The sequence below is a fragment of the Polistes fuscatus genome, unplaced genomic scaffold, assembly GCF_010416935.1.
Source record: "Polistes fuscatus isolate 324 unplaced genomic scaffold, CU_Pfus_HIC Scaffold1, whole genome shotgun sequence".
Taxonomy (NCBI): Eukaryota; Metazoa; Arthropoda; class Insecta; order Hymenoptera; family Vespidae; genus Polistes; species Polistes fuscatus.
This window is the reverse complement of record NW_025112997.1, coordinates 18,829,885-18,844,333: the sequence shown is the minus strand read 5'-3', so window position 1 is coordinate 18,844,333 and position 14,449 is coordinate 18,829,885.

Below are 14,449 nucleotides of genomic sequence, written 5' to 3'. Positions count from 1 at the left end.
TCCGTGATTTTAATTATATTTCAACGATACAAAACTCCTGTACATTGCTTCGCGCACGATTGCAATTACAATCTGAAACAGAAATAAAAGACAATACTATTAATATCATTATTATAAGTAAAAATCACAGAAAATTTTGTAGAATTATTGAATACAAAAATATACTTACTTCGAATCTTCGATGAATGCACGATGGGTCTCCTACCCTTAGGATGAGGCAACAATACACAAAACTTGCAACACTGCACAAGCACTTACAACACTACGTAAACACTGGCAACACTGTAATATACCCAGGATCACCTGATTTTGAAACAGAAATAATAGCGAAATTATGAATATCATTGTTACAAGAAAAATTAATATAATTATTGAGAAAATGTTTTATATAAAAATTGACTTACGTTTATTCTTCATTGATGACTGCAGAATGGGTATCCTACCCTTAGGATGAGGCAACAATACACAAAACTTGCAACACTGTACAAGCACTTATAACACTGCGTAAACACTGGCAACACTGTAATATACCCAGGATTTTCACCTGATTTTGAAACAGAAATAATAGCGAAATTATGAATATCATTGTTACAAGAAAAATTAATATAATTATTGAGAAAATATTTTATATAAAAATTGACTTTTATTCTTTTTTCGTTTATTTTTCATTGATGACCGCTAGATGGGTATCCTACCTTTGAGATGATGATGAATAAAATAAAATTAAATAAAAAATATGAAAAGCTGAAACATACTAAAGATTTTTCTTCTTCTTCTTCTTCTTCTTCTTTTTAGATTATATTATTATTCTAAAGATTATAACACAATATTTCTTGTAAATCATTTCTAAATGCACTTTTACCGATCTTAACACATTGCGTACGGCTCACGAGATGTCTCGTTTTAACTTGTTGAAGGATGGAAGAGGAATGAGCATCTCTCTCTCTCTCTCTATCTCTGTTTATCCTTGAGAGTAACGAATTTCGGCTGTTTTTGTTTTTATCTCATTGTTAGCTCCAGCATTACTGAAAAACACAGAGATTGTTAATATATGTTAATATGTCGAATGTTTTATATTTTTATTCTCTCTCTCTCCCTCTCTCTCTCTCTGGCTTTCTTTTTCTTCTTCCTCTCCCTTTTTCTCCTTCCTCTCCCTTTTTTACATTCTACCTTTTTTTCTCACACTCTTTGTATTACACTTCTCTACGTTATAAAAAAAGAAATAAACTTAACTCAACGAACATGAAGATAAAAAATCAAACACAATTATTAAACTGAGTATATGTATTTGTACTGGACTCTCCCAATGATTGGAAACTTAAAAAAAAGTAAACAATAAAATATTACATTAGTACAATATAAAGAAAATAAAGAAAATCTAGCTATCGTTTGATATATAATAAGAAGGTGTACGTTAGAAAATATTGTTTAATTACCTGAAATCAACGGGACGACAACATAGCTTTCTTACGATCTCCAGCACCGACGAGATGAAAAGAACGCTGATTGGCTGAGTAGTTAACAGTCTCGTATTTTGAATTTGACCATATGAGAAATTCATATATTTAAATAAATAAAACAATATAATATATAAGTGATATATCTTATAAAATCTTATAAATATGAATTAGAGAAAGTCATTAGGAAAGTATTGTTAATCGATCGAATGAAATTAGATGAATATTTTCTTACTTGCGAATTCAAATTATTTCTAACGTTTTTTACACCCACACAAGCTTGTCGTTACATGTACGTAACCTGTCTTTCTTCATAATCACGTTAGTTAAGAATGATATGGTAATTTATTTATTAAATAAATCAAAAATCTATTTTATTTTTCTATTAAGTGTGCACGTTTTTTTTAAATATTCTAAAAATAATGAATAAAATATCGATAATATATCTTTAAAAAGATTAACCTCTCATGCCATCTATGATAGGATGAATCTATGAATCTATATCGATAAAAATCGCGCGTTAATGAATCTGCATTATCGATTAGATATCGAATTACTGGTTCAATTTCAAATGACAATCGATCATCGAAACTTTCTTCTCTGTAAAGGTAAGCTTAAATTAATTATTTTTCAATTGTTTAAACAAAATGTAATGCACGTAGAGTAAATTTAACTTATATTTAAACAATAATACATGTTTTAAATAATTCATACTTATTAATATATCTACTTTAAATATAAAATAATTTCAAACTCAAAGTAATAACTAGGTTAGAATGTTTAAATAAATGTACTTTAGTTTTTAAACAATTACATATCAATTAAAAGAATGCTAAAATCAGAAAGTTATAATCTTAAATTCTATTTACTATGAATATTATTTTTGTTATAGAAAAGTAACTCTTAAGAAGCCATATATTAAGAGGACGGTACATAAAATGGTAAATCCATGCTTTTAAACTACAATACACATTTTTTTTTAATAATTAACAATCAATTAAAGTATATTGAACGTTCCTAATATGTTCTTGTAATATTTTAGATTATTCAAGTTAAAGTATATTTGTAATTAACGTGTTCCTGAGCAGTGATGACTTCCAGGATCAAATTTTTGTCTGATAGAATAGCAGATAGAATTGATTTAATATTCAACGTATATTAATAAATATGTAATGATTAATCCAATGTATATGTGTCTAAACAATACTAAATATAAGTAGAGTGCATTAGAGTAGTGGACATATCTTAAATAATTGTTAATTAATCATAAGAAACGTGTATTGTAATTTAAAAACGTGTATTTACCTTTTGGTGTACCTTCCTCTTCGAAGTCTCGTGTTAGACTGAGTCGTTTGTCCTCTGTGAAAGTACTTTTATTAAACGTTGTTTATATGACTTTCCATAAAAGAAAATTCTATTTCTTCGAGTATTACGTATGTTATACATATACAACCTTCGAAAAGTCATAGAAACAACATTTAATAAAAGAACTTTCACAGAGGACAACGTGCCAGTCTAACGGTGGATTTCGAAGACGACGGAGCTCCGAAGGTATTCTCCGTGTTTTTAGACAACAATATACATTTTTATCTATTAATTAACAATTATTTAAAGTATATCGAACACAGTATTGTTCTTTACTAATACTTATAATCGTTTAAACATATATACATTAGTTTAAATATTACATATCTATTAACGTACTTTAATAGACAATAATTTTGATATATTTTTTATTTTATGTTTTTTCATAACTGTTTTAAACTTGGTTTCGTAACTAAGCCCAAATGCAAACATAAAATCTTCCGATTATTTATATTGTTTTTTAATCAGTTTTCTGTTAGATTTTGACGCTTAAACATCGATTCGTGTTACTGGCGGATAAAATTTAATTAATATTTATTAAAAATCGGGTCTTCAGAAGCGGTTAATTCTTCGTGGTTAGACTCGAGCAATAGTATTTTACTTTCTATGCAATGTTTATCATATTTTATATGCTATGCATTCCATTGCAAGTGAAATCCAATCAAAGACCGCTTAATATAAATATCATATGATAATTAGTTTATTTTATTTATCTAATTAATATCATATTTCAATTCCTTTGATCGTTTTTCCTTATATATATTTCACATCATAATACTCGATTTATTTTTTAGGAACCTTAATCGTAAACATTCTTTCAATCGTTTTAAACGTGCAGTGCGGTCGGTAATCACTTCTCGGTCGTCGATAAAAAACTTGCTTATAGTTTTTTATTTAAGTAATAGTTCGGTCATCGTCATCTTAAGGGTAGGAGACCCATCGGGCATTCATCACTGAAGATAAAAGGTACATTAATTTTGATATTAAACATTTCTTTAATAATTACTTATAATTTTTAAATGATAACAATGATTCTATGATCGTTTTGTTTTTCTTTTTCTTTTTCCAGAAGGCTAAGTGTTTGTATTAGTGTTTGATATTTGAACTGCGTGCAATGCAATAGTAAAATTAGAGTTAGTGATAAGAAACTCGTAAGCTTCTCGTTTTCGTTCGAAATAACGTCTACAACATCGTCATCTTAAGGGTAGGAGACTCGTCGGGCATTCATCAACAACAATAGAAGGTAAATGAATTTTTTTATTAAACATTTCTTTATAATAATTTCGTATGATTTTTAAACGATAGCAATCATTCTAATCGTTTTGTTCTTTTCTCTCTTTTCAGAAAGGTAAGCAGTGTTACAGTGTTTGATATTTTAACTGCGAGCAATGCAGTTATAAGATTAAATTCAGTGTTTTTGCGAATAATTAAAGTAAAATTGTGTTGTAAAAAGTGTTGTACGCCGTTTAAGAAAAATTTCGGTTTCGAGATAAGAAACTTATTTATAGTTTACCGCGTTATTAGAGTCACGGGAGTGCAAGGAAAAGTGCATCAAGGAATTCTCCGATGGGTCTGGTGGACGAGGGATGCAGCCAATCCATTTGCTACGAAGTAGGAGTGTTTTGGAGCCACCGCAGAACTTCTAATGCTGACTGTTCATATTTCGTACATGCGTCATTTTATTTTAAAATGTCACATATATGTAATATAACATTTAGCAGGTCGTGAGTTAAAATTTGAAGTCCCTCCAGTGCTCAATCATGTCGAGGATGAAAGGTCCAAATCGGCACGAGCTACTGGTCGTAATTATTTAAATAAATTATTGACGAGCACACGAGTAATTTCATTTTTTCAAATTGCTCGTGAAACTGTATATTTTATTGTATGTTTTATTAGCTCAGGATAGGTCTTCTTGTCTCATCGGTTAAATTTATTTATTTAACAGTGCAATTAATGAATGCACTTTTTTTTTTACTCGCGTTAGTACTGGTGAAATCGAGCATTAATTTATTCGATTTCGTCCAGAAATAGCATGTATCATATTTTACATGCATTGCTTCGTACATAGTTTATTTAATCGTGATTTATTTTGATATATCGGTGCATCGATATTATAAATAAATGAGCAAGAAGACAAACCAAATTCGCAAACGGATAGATTCTAGCAATTAAGTGGTGGCTCAAAGCCCAATTCTTTTATTAGAGCAGCTAACTTAATGAAAAGGTTGTTAATATATATTTATTTCTCTTTTCTTAATTGTTTAAATATTAAAAAATTAAATTTAGCAATTCTTACAATCAAAAAGTCAAATCCAAATGACTTGTAGAGTATTAACCAGTTTAGATGAATTTTTATTAAAATAATTTCATGTATTTACGTATGTTAATTATGTTTTTTAGATCAGGATTTTCAGCTTCTAATAAACTAATCTCCCGTTTCTCCCCCTCCATACTTTCTGCGTTCTCATCTATGCGTGTGCCCAGGTGTTACACGCGTATGGGTGAGAAACAGTTAGTATGGGTTTAGTTTTAAGTTTTTCCCCTATTGGCGTCTGTCATTGTGCTGGTGGTTGCACGATGTACTTTACACCTGTGTGTGCGTTTAGTTGTGTGCATTGTACATCGTTTCGCGATAGTTTTTAATTAATACATCATTCAATACTCGGAGTACTACTTGTAGAGTCATTTATGGTATGAAAAATACGAATATTTGTATTTTTCTATTTATATTAAAATTTTCTAATATTTTGTTTAATTTAATTATTATTTTATAATTTATAATTAATTAAATTAAATAATTAAATTTTATAAATTTAATTATTTTGTTTAATTTAATAATAAAATCGTTTTGTATTGTAGAATTACCGCATTTATTTGTGGAAACTATGATATACTCGTAATACTTGTATTTTTGCATTAGTCATTTATGCAATAATCACTAGCCTTGACAGACGATTACAGCAATTGGTACGTACTCCCATAAATTTAGAAAACGCGTTTGAACTAGGGTGTCGGAGGTGCCCCGGGGCATGCTCCCTAGTTTAGGCTTTTGCACCCTGGTGGTATGTGTGAGAATCGTGGAGTGAGTGGGTGGGTATGTATGTGTATATTTGCTCTTTTTAAATATGGGTAATTGGCAGGCAGGTAGTATACTTTTCTGAGCGAATGTGAAAACTTTAATTTTAAGTAGGTAGGAGCCTGGAAAGGCACGTGGTATTCTTCCACTGAAAAGTGGAAATCCCACCTCCGGGTTTATAATACAGAATTGTTACAAAATTATATCATTTCATTCTATTATATGCTTGCTTTGTAAATTTATTTTGTGACTCTTCTGTAATTTTTATTATGTATCACGATTCAAAGGGATTTGCAACTACTTAAAAAAATTCCTTTCTCGTTTCGATTCTATCTCGAATGAAAAAATAAAAAATCCGCAAAACCTTTGATTAATTTGATACTTAGTTTTAAGTTTTATAAGTAGCATTTCCCACAATCGCGATTTTGTCTCCGAAATATTTGATATAATTCAATATGAAGAATAAATGAGATAAAAATATATTTTGCGAGAAAAAAATATGTATTGCATTTATAGTATTATTTTGATTTCAATTGGATTTTATTATTCGATACTAAAAGTGCGAAGTGTTATTAGGTCATCGATTAGAATAATTATCTGTTCGGACATTTGATTAAATGTGCTCGTATATATTCGCACAGTCGATGAACTTTTAAGTTCGTTGATTGTTCACGAGCTAGAAAACTAACGGGAAACGTGAATTAATTTTGTAATAATTAATAAATAGTAAAATAATTAATAATATTTGAAAAAGTTGTATATAAAAGAAAATAAATAAAATTATTTCATAGATATTGTAATATAAAATATATTTCATTTATATTAGTATAATAAAAGTAGTTGAGAGTAATTACGTGAAAATGTCTCTAAGTCGTTTCTAAATTGTACGACCATAATCTGACATATTATAACGGTTTGGTATTAGAATAGAATCGATATTTTACATAGTTAATAATATTCCTTTCGGCGATGAGATATATTTCGACCAAAAGGTAACAATTATTTTCTATATAAAGAACTCAGGATGTTTACTAATCATATTTCTTTTTCAGGGTTGTGTTAGGGTCGGTTTTAGGACTTTTTCTTTTTATAATTTAGAATTTCAGAGACAATTCTAATTCTATATCATTAACCGTTGCAATATGCCAAATTTTGCGAATACTTTTTGGAACGATTGACATTTTTAGTCAGAGATTCTTTTCATGCTCGCACGTAAAAAATGTCCGACAGTAGGCACGAAGAAAGAAGAGGCAACTACTGAGTTATTTTCTAAGATTCAACAGCATGATCGAATCTTTTGAAAATAGCTCGTGTTAATCATTTTATATTTTATCGTTTTATTATTTTGCTCGTCAATAATTAGTAATAGTTATTACAAATGGAAATAATTAATATAGTTTTCTTTTTGTTACAGATGATCATCGTTGGATTTACCACACCAACTGCCAACAATAATTATTCCTAAAAATAAATCGAGTATTTGACAAATTTTATTTTACATGATATTTGATTTAAAAAAGAGAATATCTTTGAATTATTATATAGTACAATTTATCCCCATTCCGACAAAAAAGAAATTTAATCAAAAATCGAAACTTAATTTTCATTTTATTTTGTTTCAGGATAATATTAATTCTAATATACATACATACAATGATCATTTTTATATAATTTTGAAATCTTTACAGATACTACATGAACCGATAAAGAATGATTTAAGTAAAATTTATAATTTACTTTATCTTCAAAAATATGATTTACGTTTTAAAACATAACACTATTAACACTAAGATATTTTTATAAAAAAATAATTTAAATTTTTTTATATATGTATAAATATTCGGTACTCTTCTTAACATCTAATAGCATAAAGATTACGCGTTGACTTTTGTTCTCTAGTTAAAAAATAATGCTTGTTAAATATAAATGATTGTCTTTATTGTCAGTAAAGTGTTAAAAAAATGATTATGTGTGTATGTGCTATATGCATTACATTGTCCTCCTCCAGTCGTGTCCGCAACACGTACGCCTCGTGAATCTTTGATAATTTTGTGCTATAGGCGGTCAATACAGCAGGTAACTGTAACACCAACGTGGCATGACGTTCGTTCGTTACTTCGTAAATATCGTCACGGACACGTGGTGCAAGCTCCGCGTACTTCGCGCCATCCCTTCCACTTTTTGAATGCGCAATAGAAACGTTTCTACGGTACGTTTGGATTTACGACTTTCTAAACGCGTGGAAAATGAGAAACTTTTCGTATGTTAATGTCGAGCGTGTTCCTGAATTTACTGTAAATATGAAATCGATCGATCGGATTCGTAGAATATTCGTAAGAAAGTTACGTTCGAACGTGCCGAAACTCGTGTGAAATGATCCTCTTCTTATAAAAAACAGAATAGTTACTTTCAAATTTTTCTAATCAGATATAATGAATGTACGCGTGTTTTTTTTTTGTGATACCAGACGTTTTTTTAAAGTAATCGATTAAATGAAATTAACAAATATAATATTTGTAATTTTATTCACATTTGTCGTGTAAAATAATGAATGATTATTTCTTTTGTATCGTGTTTAAAACGATGGTTACGTGATTACGCTAAAAAAAAATGAACATTATTCGTAATGTGTATTATCGTAGTGTTAACTGTACGAAAAATTTGTGTTTAAAATAACGAAATTTATTACGATTGTCAGTGTTTTATGATAAAAAGTACATTTCGTTGGGTTGTTGAATAATTTACATTGTCGACAAAAGGAAATAAGGTAGTAAGAGAATTATTTCAAAGGCAGAGTTTTCTGGTGAGTTTTGTTTTTTTTATTTCTTTAATGAACATTTTCAATTAAAACTTTTTTTATTTCGTTGGATTTTAATTTAGTTTGACGGGAGTTTGACTTAAATCTTTTATAAAATTGTTTTTTGACATGTGTATATATATATATGTGTGTGTGTGGTGAGCATCGTGAGTGGAATTGATGCTTCTCCGTTTACTGTAAACTTTGCCTTGACCGTAAACAGAATCTGGAGATAGTTCAAACGATTGTGCTTTTTGGTAAACATCTAAAAAGAATGGCACAAGAATAACCAATTTAAAATACCATCTGTCCAATTATTTCAATCTGACTCATAATTAATCATACCAAATGTTTTTAATCTATTTTCTTTTTATCGTTAGATGCAGAGATATTTCAAAGTAAACTTTTCTCTTGCGATATTTTAACTTTATATATAGGGTAATTTTGTTTTTTTTTTTTTTATAGAAACAAATCATATTAACATTTGATCTATTTTCAAAAGAGTCCGTCATTGAAAATAAAATTTATTTCTTTTAATATTCATTTTTTTAAGTATTTTGAGTTTTCTTTACAAATTTCCTATGGTTTTCGTAATAGGTATTATATTTCTGACTCATCATGTTTTGACTTTTATTACATTTTGTACAATAAATACAAGACATTTAAATCTTTACTAAATTAACTATTAATTATTAAATACGAAAATTGATTATGTCATGTATTAACATACATTTTATTGAAAAAAAAAAAGATTACAAAATGAAGTGTTGTTCCAAATTAGATACAAATACATACATAATACAAAAATTCATACATTTTAATTAAAATCATTACATTTTTAATATATCATATTCAATTTCCTGTATTAGAAATTATCTTGAAACGAAAACACTGTAAAATAGAAAAGAATCGGTGATTTGTATAATCGAAACGATCAGTGGATTCTCGGTAGGATGCGTGATATAAATTGAGCAAAAGTAAAGAGTTAGAGAAAGAGAGAGAAATGGGAGACGCTTGAACAGATAAATCGTCCGAAATGTGACGTTGGTGAGTAGTCGCCGATAGTTTCTAGCATCGGCATTGTTACAGCTTTACCGGCGTTACGGGCCGGCTGCTTTTGCTTCCGCAGGTTCCGGTACGATCCGCGAAAGCTGACTCTGCTGTCGTCCTTCCTCATTGAATCCGTTAGTTTTCGACGTGTTTATGCTTTCTATCCTTTATCCTTTTACCTTATTTATTCGACGATTTCATCCGCCGGTTTACGGAAACAATTGGCTCAATCAATAATAAACAAAAAGTTAATACCTATTGTATATATTTAATACTAAAACTAAATATAATACCAATTACGTTGGCTAATTTTGTTATCGAGTGTACAAATTCATTAAACGTTTTTGTTATATATATATATATATATGTTTAAAATTATACATGTGTATGTAGATATGTTATATGATTTCAGTCGTTTTAGCGGTCTTTTCTCGTTAAATTATAATTCGATGATCATCAACGTCATATGGTTTCATCGATCGGATTATTTGTTTTGACTGTGAAAATGGAAATATTACGGCTAGGTACTTTGAAATTGTGATTATATCAAATTTGTAATTGATTCGTGTAAACCGATAAGGATTTATATAGGTGTTATAAATGTATTTATTAACTTAGCGAATTTAAATTCATTGGGAGAGTTTTCTTTTCTATTTTTTTTTACGTACGAACGAATCGACGATCAAAAATAAAGTTACGAAGAGAGAAGAAAAAAAAGAAAATGAAAGAAAATTTAGCTCGTATCATCGGCAGATTTGCGGATAAGTCTTTGGCAACGGAGGAGTTATTCGAATCGCTTCGTATAACGCGAAAGTCTTATTACCATTCGTCGAGTTTAGATGCTCGAGTAATTGCGGGAGAAACTTTGAACGGCATGCGAAAGTTTTCCTCGGGTAAGTCGATGGTGGAGAGGCACAAAGACTTTCCGACCGGAAATGAATAGGCGGCCAACTTTCTCGCAAACTTAAGGGATTCGAGAAAGTACATGCTATTCTTTTAATAACTACTAAGAGGTCTTATTCCCGTAGATACATTTTTTCAATTAATCAAAACTTTCCTAAGGTAGAAAATTTCTTTTTATCGTGGATACCGGAACGTAACGTATCTCAAATATAATCTCAAATAAGTATTCGAACGACGATAAATATTTTCTAAAAAAAAAAATAAAGAAATCAATTTTTGCGTTTAAGTTTAAATATTAGTCGTTCGTATAAACAAACGAGACAAAATTATCGAGTTATTTCTAAACTTGCGAAATAATCCTAGCGAGCACGTATATTTTACTATCATTGATTACGACTACGTTGGTAGTGGTCTCCACTCGGATTTAACTAGGGCAAAAGTCGATTAAGTCGATCCAAGCAAAGGCAAGTTGTATTTGTGCAAAGAGGTAGGAGATGGAGATATATCGAATGTTCAAGAGGATAGATAGAATGGAGGTTTTAATCGTAATACTTTGAGAGAAAGTAACGGGAAAGAATAATAAAGAATAAAAAAAAAGGGGGGGACGGATTGATCAAAGACAAAGAAAAACAACACGAGAAATAATAACGGTAAGAAAAGGGAAAGAGAGTAAGAGGTTGAGTTAGAGAGAGAGAGATAGAGAGAGAAAGAGAGAGAGAGGGTAGTCGAAAAGTTAGGGGAGACCGAAACGAGTCGACTTCCACCGACAACGGCGCTTACAGACGACCAAGGCGGAGATAGCTTTGAAACTTTCGACGAAGTAAAATCCCGAAAGCAAGACGAAGTTTCGGTGATGGTGAGAACTGCCGCAAGAAGGACCGATATCCGGTGGTGGTAGCGCGAGCGTGAGTGAACGCGCGCGCGCGCGCGCGCACGTCCTTTCGGAACAGCGCATCTCGCTTGCGAGGGGTGGAGTGAGCGAGATGAGTAGAGAAACTTTGATACGGAAGGCCAAGAAAGGATGCCAGGGGGAGTAGAGGAGGTACAGAAGAATGAGGAGGAGGAGGAGGTGGGAGAGAGGGTAGGAATAGGAGTAAGTATAGATGGAGGACGAGAAAGAGGAAATAGGAGAATCGAAGGAAGAGGAAAAAAGGATAGAAGCCAGGACTACTACGTTGTGTATCTACAAGGATGCCAGACGCGTTCTTCTCGACTGGACGCGAACTCGGGGCTTCTTCTTCTTCTCTTCTTCAACGAAGAAGAAGAAAAGAAGAATACCTATCGGCCGGGCTGATGTGAAAAAGAGAGAGAGAGAGAGAGAGAGAGTCCTTGCTAACTCGCGCGAGAACGAGACAGTTGCATCGATCGGATTGCTCCCGATGTGGGAGTGCAATGAAAAGCATCTTTAAGAGTAGTATAGCGACGTTCGTAAGAGTGGCTGCCGTTCTCGTAAGGGTAGCTGCTCCGGCGGCATGTGAGCGAAACTTACGAGACGTTTTCCGATGTTACTACTCGTGTTGGTAATGGCGGTAGTGGTGGTGGTAGTGGTGGGGGAAGTGATCTTGGTGGGGGAAGGACTATCTCAGTCAGAAGGGGAGCTACGAACGAAGAGAATCCACGAGACTATTTATATAGCTCGCCTTCCAGGAACTTTGCAAGAACAATTTATTACGGATATACGTACCATTTAGAGAGCTCGAAGTTATTATGACATCGAGAAAACTTTATCTAAGGGTGGCCTTCGTTTCGCTAACGTAACGCGTCGTTTAATTCGACGAACTAAAGGGTACCGGGGGTAGGAGGATAGGGAAGAAGATAAGGTTAAAGGGACGACAAAGGATTTCTTTGAGAATCAGCAAGTACGTGATTTTTATATCACGAGTTAATTTAACTCATTCCCATGAACTTCGGTATAATACAAGGATAGGAGTTAATTGATCGCGTTTATCGTATACTCGATTACGTTAATGAGATTGGGAGACAACGATAAGAAAGTTTTGTTTTTCGGAATAATTAGATAATCGTTAATTGACTCTACTTGTTTGGAAAACATTGAAAACGTTTATTAAAATAACGTTTGTATATATCGCGAAATCGGAAATTTGTTGATCAAACTTTTCGAATATCGAACTTTTGGTAACGTTATTTGAACGTTAGCTTAGCCTGCTCTTGAAAACGATTCCTTCCCGTTATTTTTTTCTTTTTTTTTATTCGGCTCAAATGAAATACGACGGACCCCTCTCGAGGAGAAGAATCGACGAGCGGGAAAGTTCTTCTCTCCCCTTCGGTTATGCACCGTTTAGCGTCGACATAGAAAGTAGAAAGAGGGGGATAACAAGTGGTGGATGGAGCGAAATTATTGCACGATATTTCGACCGACGGATCGTATCTCATAAATCATTTTCCGTTTTAGTTCGAAGAAACGACAACGCGTTCTGCTTCCTTCGAATATCGTAATCTTATACTTAAGACGTTGCCCGAAACGGAAACGGGGGTGGGCGGTTGACGGTGGGGGTAGGGATAGAGGGAAGGAAAAATCGTCTCGTAAATCGACATGATTCCGATCGTATCGCCGATTGAGAAATAAAGTTAGTCGAATAAATTGGATGAAAGAGGAGAAAAACAGAGGGGAAGGAATTCGCGTGGTAGAGATAAGTCAAAAAGGAAAAAGTGAGAGGGGGGAGAAAAAAAGAGTATCGATGTATAAAAAAAAAGTTAATGGAGGAAATGAGTAAATCCACTTGTTACTTCGATATTTACGCGTTGACATTAGTAATAGTTTGATCGTAATAAAACAGAAAGATAAGAAGGAAGGAAGGAAGGAAATAAAAAAAGAAATAGAAGAAAGGTTGAGACGTCTTGGAATGAAGTAGCCCGCCAAAAAGGATAAACTAGAATCGTTGACTCGGTCGTTCGCGGATTGTAAGCGAGAAAAGAGCTAGTAGAGAGATAAAGAAGACGGCAGTCAGCGCGTCGGCCGTTGCCAGGGCAATGAATCGCAGATTGACGCAAGCGTCACGACGTCCGGTCGCGCGCACGAGCCCTTTTACTACCACCAACACTAGGAACATCATCCCCCCGCCATGCCCCCGTCATCCTCCCTCTCTATCCACCCTTTCCGGAGCGTGCCACTGCTTAAAGTATGCACCACAATAGACGTGCTGCTCTCCGATCGCAATGCTGTAGACACGGACGGACGGACGGATAGACGGACGGACGGACCGACTGCTCGAGGCTTACAAGATTTGCCGCACTATTCCATCACACCATCTCACGTCCTTATCGTTATTACTCATTTCCGTTAAGCTTTCTATACTTCGTACCTTTACGATTTTTTTAATATTCTTCGTGATCCCTATCCTTCCTCGGTATACTATCGACTTTTTCGAAATAAAGAAAAATAAAGTTAATTCTTTTGAAGAACAAGCAGCAGCAGCAGTAGACCCATTTAACGTAAAGTTCTTCATAAGTTGTTCAACGAGTCGAGTTATGAGCTTTTTAGTTAAATTGCCAATTTCCGATAATTTCGGGTAAGTTTTGGAAGATTGAAGTTTCATCTCGCGAAAGTCAAAGTTTTGTTAGTCTAACACAACTACTCTCGATATGATAGAACTTTGGCCGATGCTGTCATCTTTTCTCGACGAAATCAATTTCCTTAGTCTATAACAGGGTAGGTAGAGAGACGTTAATTCTAACGTAGAAAACAACGAGCACTCAAGGTGCGAGAACTGTTAAATCAATAAGACGAAGTAGTTTCTAAACGTTACATAAGATTGCATACTGATTTGGAAATGTTATTTC